The sequence below is a fragment of the Phaenicophaeus curvirostris genome, chromosome 1, assembly GCF_032191515.1.
Source record: "Phaenicophaeus curvirostris isolate KB17595 chromosome 1, BPBGC_Pcur_1.0, whole genome shotgun sequence".
Lineage (NCBI taxonomy): Eukaryota > Metazoa > Chordata > Aves > Cuculiformes > Cuculidae > Phaenicophaeus > Phaenicophaeus curvirostris.
Window position 1 is genome coordinate 99,183,655 of NC_091392.1, and position 8,375 is coordinate 99,192,029.

General features: G+C 44.9%; 1 protein-coding gene across 2 annotated transcripts in view; it reads right to left on the bottom strand.

Moving 5' to 3' along the window:
* Window positions 1-8,375, bottom strand: part of ADPRH (ADP-ribosylarginine hydrolase) — a 67,374-nt gene that overhangs the window by 19,051 nt on the left and 39,948 nt on the right. The window lies entirely within an intron of this gene.

An 8,375-nucleotide genomic window follows, 5' to 3' on the forward strand; every position in this document is an offset into this window, starting at 1 on the left:
AACTGGGTGATCTTGTTTACCCAGCAGAAAAATAGGCTCTGATCAGATTCAATCAGATTTGAAGGGCTAGTCACCGCAGAGATTGCTCAGGCTTCAGTGCAAGAAGAGATGATAGCACCTAAGACTGGAATAAGGTAAGCGTCAGAAGCATGAAGTGTAAGCTTGTCTGTGCAGAGTTGATGTAAGATGTTTTGCTCCCAGCTTGACCCCTGCCATTCAGAAATGACAGAAGGGGAATTTTGATCGATTGATGGTGAGTTCTGACCGTAGCATAGCTGAGAAAAGGATGACCACAGGTGAGATATCCCCAACTGGTTTAAAGGCAATTTGGGGTGACTGTGGAGGCAGAGGGACCCTGCAGCGGGCATACAGGCTGGTTCTGGGCAGCCCTACCAGGCTGACAGAGGACAGGGCAGAGAGGGCCAGGCTAAGAAGAGAGATGGCTGCGTGGGGAGAGACCAAAACAGTACAGCCAGTGCCCAGAGGTGTGCAGAGGCACGGCTCTTGGGTGGGAGAAGCTCCATGGCAATCACAGCAGGTTACTGATGCTGGAAAATGCATGGTGCCAGTGTCTCACCAGGGCATGGGGGCAGCAAGTTTTACCTCTCTGCGAGCCCACTGCAAATCCACAATCACCCAACAGGGCTGGTGATGCTGGCTGTCCACTGCTAAGTGTGCCACCTTACCCTGGGGAGGACCATACCTGTGGCAGCAGAGGCAGGGCTGAGTGCTCAGAACTCTTCCAGACATCTTTGCTTCAGGCTTATTTCCAAAGGTGATCCTAGGGTTGCAGGTGATGCTTGCAACCTTCTAAAGGTCCTCATCGTAGTACAGCCTGAAGGCTGCAGATATCTCTAAACCAAGGCTCAAGTGTGGAATGCCAGAAAGAGAACCTCTGTGTATTTTGTCATGAACACACCTGCTGAACAGGCCAAACACAGCACCTATGCTGTGGGATCGCATTGTCTCTTCTCATGGCTTTTCATGAGCACATGTTAGATCTTGGATCTCCCCTCAGTCTTCACCCTCTCCCAGTGTCTGGAGTGGAAGACGAGATATATCAGCGAAGGAGCTGATTTCAACAGACAGGTTCACCTGAGCCTCACAGCAAATGGATGTTGCCTCCGAAGGAAGGCACAACCAAGTGAAAGTTACTCGTGTTGCAGAGATCTGAGGGTTTCCATCAAAAAAGTGTGATGCCCATGTAAAGGGGAAAGCCCCATGGCTTGCACTTACAGAAAATCACTCTTAGGTTTGAAGGGAAAAGAAACAAACTAAAGCTGGACACCACATCTAGGTTTGAGATTCATATGTTTTCAGGTTTGGTTCTTGTTTTAGGCTTTGGGGGCTTTTGCATTTGTTTGTTTTCTCCTGAACTCCCCCTCCCACCTTCAAATGTCAACCTGGCAGGTTTCTGGAATTGAGTCCTTTTGAGACTTGCTTCCTGAAAGCCCTGAATTTGCACTTCCCATGTTGCCATCTGATTTGTGTGTACACTAGTGAGCTGTGTCTGCAGATACATCAACAAGGACAGATACATCGCTGTTTCTAAATAAGCAAATCTGCCAAAAAATGTTGTGTTTGGCAAGAAAAATAATGTCAGGAGTGGCAAGTCTGCAGGTTGCCGGCACAACCTTGCTACAGATGGAGGTTTTGGAGGCTTTCTGTACTGATCCCTCTACTGAGCACATGTGAACTGAAACCAGCTAATGCCTTTTAACACACATATGGGCGTATTTTTTCATAGGGTTGGAAAAAGCAGAGACCTTGACAATGCCCTGCTGATCCTTTAATTTCTTATTGCAACATAGAAACAAACCAGAGCCCCACAAGGATATAGAGGCACAACCTCAGCACAAGTTAAAAAAGCTTCTTATTTTCTTACTGGTAATCTTAGATATATGTTCCTTTTTTTTGGTGGATTTTCTGTTACATAAAAATTCATCCCAGCAGAGCTAATGCTTTTCAAATGAAGCCTAACCACAACCAAAGCAGAGGATAGCAATGTCTAGCAGCACTGATTACAGGTAGTGCTTTCAGCTCTGCTTTCAACAGAGAGTATAATTCTGCTCTTCAGGCGTGACTCTGTTGAAATCAGTGTTGCTTTACATGTTCAAATCTGTGTCAAAATGGTACTCCCACTTGCAAACGCTGTGCTTGTCCCGATGGGGAGATGGCAGGTAGGAAACTGGGCTGCAAGGTAGCAGCACACTCATTAACACCTCATTTATATGCTCTTAGTTGGTATGGAGTGTGATTTGCCCTAGCCCACTCTCAAAGATAGGAGAGGTTCCGACCACAATGGTTTGTGTGTCATTATACACAACAGTCAGGGCTGATTCAAGGACTGGCTTTTGCCAACAGGGACATGTCCTTTCTTTCTGCCCTCAGCCCACCAGATCCTGCTGCTGACACTGGCTCTTGGGCTCATCTGATATTCCAGTGAACTGATGCAACTCACAAAGATGGCCAAGAAAAGCAAGTTGATTTTATTTGTTTTCTTTGCTGAGTTAGCGTGCTGAACCACATTCCAGGAGGGTACTGAGGGATAAATATTCCAGAGTGAGATCCATCCATCTCTCTGATCAACTCTGTGGAAGTAATTCTTGGGATTTTAGCAAGCCTGCATCTTAGAAAATAAGGACCATGTGAATCAACCGTGGATTACTAAAATCAAAACAACATTCTGATGTGCAAAAGCCACTTACAGGTTATCAGCCCTTAGTGAGAAATTCCTCAGATTGGCAGGACAAATGCTCAGCTGACCTCATGTAGAAGGCAGATCTAAATAGCTGCTTCTCAAACATGCTATTTTGGACTTTGATTCATTCATTTGACACATATATTTTCATATCTGCACATCATTATGATGACACATACATCTAAACATTTACTTGCTTACATTAACACTATACAAGTTTCTCGTTGTCACTGTGGTTTTGTGATTAGGACAGCTTGAACTTCCGTGGACCTCTGCAAGACCTCTAGGACCGAGGTCTCCATGCAATTTGTTCAGAAGCTGACTCAGAGCCTTACACTTTTTTTCCCTAGTGAACGCAAGGGCAGGCTCTGTTCCCCAGGTGATGTAGAGCAATGCTGTCCTATCTGGAAAGGAACCAGACTGAAAATCATCTTGCCCATGATGCAGTCACTTGTGCCAAATAGCAAAATGCCTGATTAGGCAGGCTTTTCAGGGACCCGGCTGTCCTCAGCTGCACTCCAGCACTGCTAACACCTGGAGCAGGGAATGCAGGTGCCCTGCCTGCCAGGAAAAGCAGAGCTCCAGCAGCCTTCTGAGGCAGGAGAACAGGGCAGGGAGCGTGCTGTAGACATGCATACCACACAGAGGTTAGGTAGGTCCCTTTTCAATGCTTGCTCATTGTTGCATTTACAACTCTTCTGTGTAACAGCACAAAAAAGGAAAAATACAGCCCATGTGCCGCGTTTCAGCAGTGCCTACCTGATTGCTCGCCTGGTGTAGCAGTCAGTGCTGCTGCATATAGTGCCACGTTTTACCTGCTCTCTTTTCTGGAGCTACAGTGAGAGTAGCCAAGGCGAGGATATCTCAGCCACAGTCGTGCTCCCCCCACCAACAGAGCTGCCATGCCCTGGCAGCCTAAACTGCTTATGAAACTGGACCAAGTCTCTCAGCCTTTTCTGAGCCAGCCTACAAAGCAACCAGCACAAATAGTAACATACAGCACAGTGCAGCCAGGAACAGAGTTTGAGCCACTCGTATGCTGAAATAGCTGGTGCAAAACAAAAAAATCAGCCCGTGTCTTCTTCACAGCCTGCTGCTGCTGAGGACTGTGACTCCCTGGCAGGGAGAGGCCTGTTCTGCTGAGGAAAAACAGTTTATCTGCTGCTCTGTCTTCACGCACTCGTATGGAAACCATGGGAGATTGGAGGTCTCCTTTCTGAGAAGATGAATCACCTCTGCTCCAAGAAAAGAGCTTTCAGGAGCTACCCTGGAGGGGTGGGTGGATAAGGGCAGCTATGACTGTCATCTTGCAAGCTGTGGGGCGGTGCTGGACTTCTGCGTGGTGGATACACAAACAGTGACATCTCACAACAACAGTGTACAGAGATCAGGTGGGTCCTGTACAGCAGTTTGCTGTGAGGGTAACTGAAGAAGGCTGATCTCAGATTATTACAGCATCTTTGGTTTTGACAAAACCCCGGTGCTTTGAGCAGTAAAAACCAAATACCCACACAGTAATTGGAATGAAGTTACACTCGCCAAACAGTGTGGGGTCACTTTGCATTTACGTTACTTGAATTAATTTCTTACATTTCCTCCTCTCTATTTCTAAGTTCAGAATATTTTTTATTAGCTTTATTGGTCACTCCTGGCTTGCCATGGCACAGCAGACATACTCTGAAAGGCTTGCCAGAGCATACAAATCAATCTTGAAGGCCAGAGTACCACTGACCTCTGGAGCATGCATCACACTGGATGGGTTGCAGAACAATAGTGCACCAAAACCTGCACAGAACACTGTACAGGGGCAGGGAATGAATGCTGGCTCTGAACCCATCTTCCAGGTTTAAAATGGCTTTTACAGGTCCAGTGAGGACTTCCTTGGGCCCAGGGTGGTGGAGAAGCACAGTACCTAGGGGGTGATGCCAGAGGAGGGATCCCCAACAAACATGTGCAACTTATGCTGAACACAGGGAGAGGACTAAGCCCAGCACGAGGACACTGTCCCAGGTTTCCTCTTTCACTTGGCCCAAGCACCGCTGCACATCAAATGCCAAACCCCCAAAATGGGCCATCACCCAGCATCATGGGGTTAAAGTAGTTTTGAGACCTCTTGGTGAAGGGTCCAGGGCATAAGGCGGGGAGGCTCTATCCCATTCCCCGAGGGGCTGGTGCCATCTGGAAGGAGGTTGCACAAGTGAAATCTGCCCTTGTTTCCTGAAAGTCATCTCCCCCAGCCCCTTTTGTTTTTTTCTGTAGACAAGACCATACTTGGGCTCTAATCTGTGCTGAGATGAAGCATTTGATTTCTTCAAATCTTGCCAGCTTTGCAATTTGGAGGTTGGTGATGGCTAGGGGGAAAAATGAGAACAAGAAATCTCTTGAGCTGTGGGGGTTTTGTTATTGTTATTTTCCTTTGTAAGATGAAAGTGATTTTCTGTAACTTGAAACTGATGGATTTTCCTCTTTCCCTACAGAATTTTTTCTTTTGTTATTGACATTGCGTAGGAGACAGTCTGTCTTTGTGTGAATGACTTAGCTTCTTCAGGATGCTGGAACAACTTTGTTAAGGCTGTTTTCTGCTTTTCTCTTACAGGAAACCTCTGGTGAACTGGTAAGTGTTATCGGCTGAATTTGGTTCATTACTCCATATAACTTGTATTCCATGTGCTGGTATTGCAGCCATCAAATGCTGACAGGATGAGAGGAAATGACTTCAGGTTGTGCCAAGGGAGGTTTAGATTGGATATCAGGAAAAATTTCTTCACTGAAGTGGTCATCAAGCACTGAAACAAGCCGGCCAGTAAAGTGGTTGGGTCACCATCCTAGAAGCATATAAAAGACATCTGGATGTGGTGCTTGGGGACATGGTTTAGCGGTGGATTTGACAGTGTTAGATTTATGGTTGGACTCTATGATTTAAAGATCTTTTCCAACCTAAATGATTCTATGAATCTATGAAAAAGGCTTCCTGAAATGTTCCTCTGTTTTGCAATGGGATCATTTCTCTGACAAAGATGTTTTTAGGACATTTCTGCACCCATTTTTTGGTGATATATATCTCTGGAAACACATCTTGTGTACTTTGCATTCATCCTGGACATTCTTGTATTAAAAGCATGTAAATGTGCTTTTAGTTCAATATAATGTGGACGCAAATGTCTGTTCACATTAAAACTAGTAAAAGGGATCCAAGTTCTGCAGGAGGGAATGTGGTTATGGATACTCACTGGTGCTGTGTTTTGGTTTTCATTATTTACCCAGTTCTGCCCCTTCTGATATTCCTTCAAGATGCTGACTGAGGAATAGAGGGAAAATTATAGTTTTCTGGTTTTACCAGTCACTAAGTGTTCACAGTAATGATGTTTGGCTGCAGTAGAAGTGCATTTCTGCAGTGGTGGCTTTGCCATTCAGAAAAAGCTGGTCAGTGGGTCTACAGGATAAATCTAGCAGTGATAAATTTGAACAGCCTTCCCTTTGAATGCGAAGGACTTCTACCACAAGTGCTGATTACTGAAATTAATTTCCTCTACATAGTGCATAGGCTGCAAAATTTCACTTGTCTTTTCTGCTTTTTTCCTAATGTTTTTTTTTTTTTGTGAAAGCAAAGGAAAATTGTGGTGTGTGTGATGCTCTCACATCTTCCTCTTTTCCACAGTTGTTTTTAGCAGAACTTAAGGCCTTTTCTTATTAAATCAAAGTTCCCTTTTCAGGCTGCTGTGCTTCTTCTACCCATTTAAACCTGTTTCTGGAGTACTTTTAGATGAAATGCTGAAAGCCTATTAATGTGTGTGAGAAAACTTATTCCTATGGGGATTTCTCTGTGAATTAGTGGGCTTACAGTACCTGCCACAGTGCTCACACAAAGGAATCTCTTCTGAACTGTGACTTCAATATGTATGAGTCCTTCAACTTCGTTAGCATCCTAAGGATGCGTAATACCCTCCAAGAATCAAGGATATGTGCTTAGGGAAGCTTTACGTGATGGAATGACTTCTGCCTATGATCAAAGCTGAACAAAGCACTTGGCCTCTATACTCTCTCTGTTATTGCAGTCTCCTTGCAATCACAGAGTTCTCCGAAGGAGAAGATACCAAGAGCCATGACACCTAGAAAAAGAGAAGGAGCTCTGACTGAGAATAGCATCCATGAGATCAGCTGCCTATCTAGGCAGGCTTAATGAAGCAATTAGCTGCTCTGGGTTTCTCTGTGGGTAGTAAGGGGCATGATGCCTCCTTGCTACAGGCTGGCAGCTGATGAATTCAATTGCTTTACTTGGGACTGCTTATTGAAGAGCAGGGCTGAACCCCAAGCCAGAAACGCAGATGTGGATGTAACAGGCTGAAGCTTCTTTCTAGTTGTAATGTGCTAATGGCAGAAATAGTGAAAAATAACTTAAAATCTTGAGTTTAAAATGAAAGTAAGGCAGTAAACTATACAGCTATAACAGGGTTGCCTGTAACTCTATAATACCGCAGGCCCGTCTGACTTGCAGAGAGGTGCAGTCCCTGTTTGCCTAAAATGCTGCACAGCCATACGGGGCATGTGGTGACAGGAGGATGGATCACTGGCCTGAGAGCTGGGACTGTGACATGGGGAAACAGTGGATCAATGACTATAGTCATGATATTTCTCTCTTCTCTCAGTACCGTGAAAACACTTGCATGTAAACACATGCATTTGCAAACAAAAATGCTGATGGCCCTGTTTGAAAATGCATGGGTGGAGTACAAATGTACAGGATTTAAATCAGACCCCAAATCACCAAACACATGCACTGGAAATCCCACCACAGAGACACACAGAGTCCCAATCTGACTCAATGGCAAACTCCTCTCTGCTGTTAAGTACAGAATAACATTCTTCTCTGCAGAGAAGTTGTAACCTGTTCTTGTTCTGCCGTTTGATTTCTTTATAGAATATCACCTTGTTAATTATGTTAAAATAAAATCTTGATTTGTATTACAATTACAATAAGCCGGATCCCACTCTACACCAAGTACATCTATTCCATCTCATCCAAGGCAGCTATGATGAAGAAAATCTGGAGCAACGTAGTGGCAAATCATTTCTGAGAAAAGGGATGCATTTGCTTTAAATCAAAGTAATTTAAATCAGCAAGCCAGAAATCTGCATGTAAATAAATTATTTTAATCTTGGTTTGCATTTGCACTTTATTTTTATTGAAGAAAATCAGGTTTTCATTGGTGTGTAACCTTCTTGTTGTGATTACAACAGCTAAATATACACCCCTGCTCTGTACTGGTTTTGTTTTATTTCGCAGGATGTTGTACAATATCTGTACAAACCTACATCACTTAGCACATGTTTACTTCCTCAATCTCTTATTTACCAAGCAGAGGTTTTTTTCCGTCTAGGATGTGCTTCAGACTGGTTTTGATTGACCAGTCAGGCTCATGAGGACTCTACCCTTCCAGGCTTTAGAGCAAGGACAGCTTATGCCTCTCCCCTGTGCTGTCCAGAGCCAGAGCAAGCCAGGGAACAGGGGAAAGGAGCTGCCAATGGGTCCATGGGGGAGGGTTGGGTGCCTCATGGAGGAGGAGGACTTGGGGCTGGGAAAGCAAATGCTCCCTCTACACCCCCTCCACCAGGATTGATGGATGCTCTCCAGAGCCCATTTGGTCCTGGTGGCGCGTCCAGTGGCTGCTCCCTA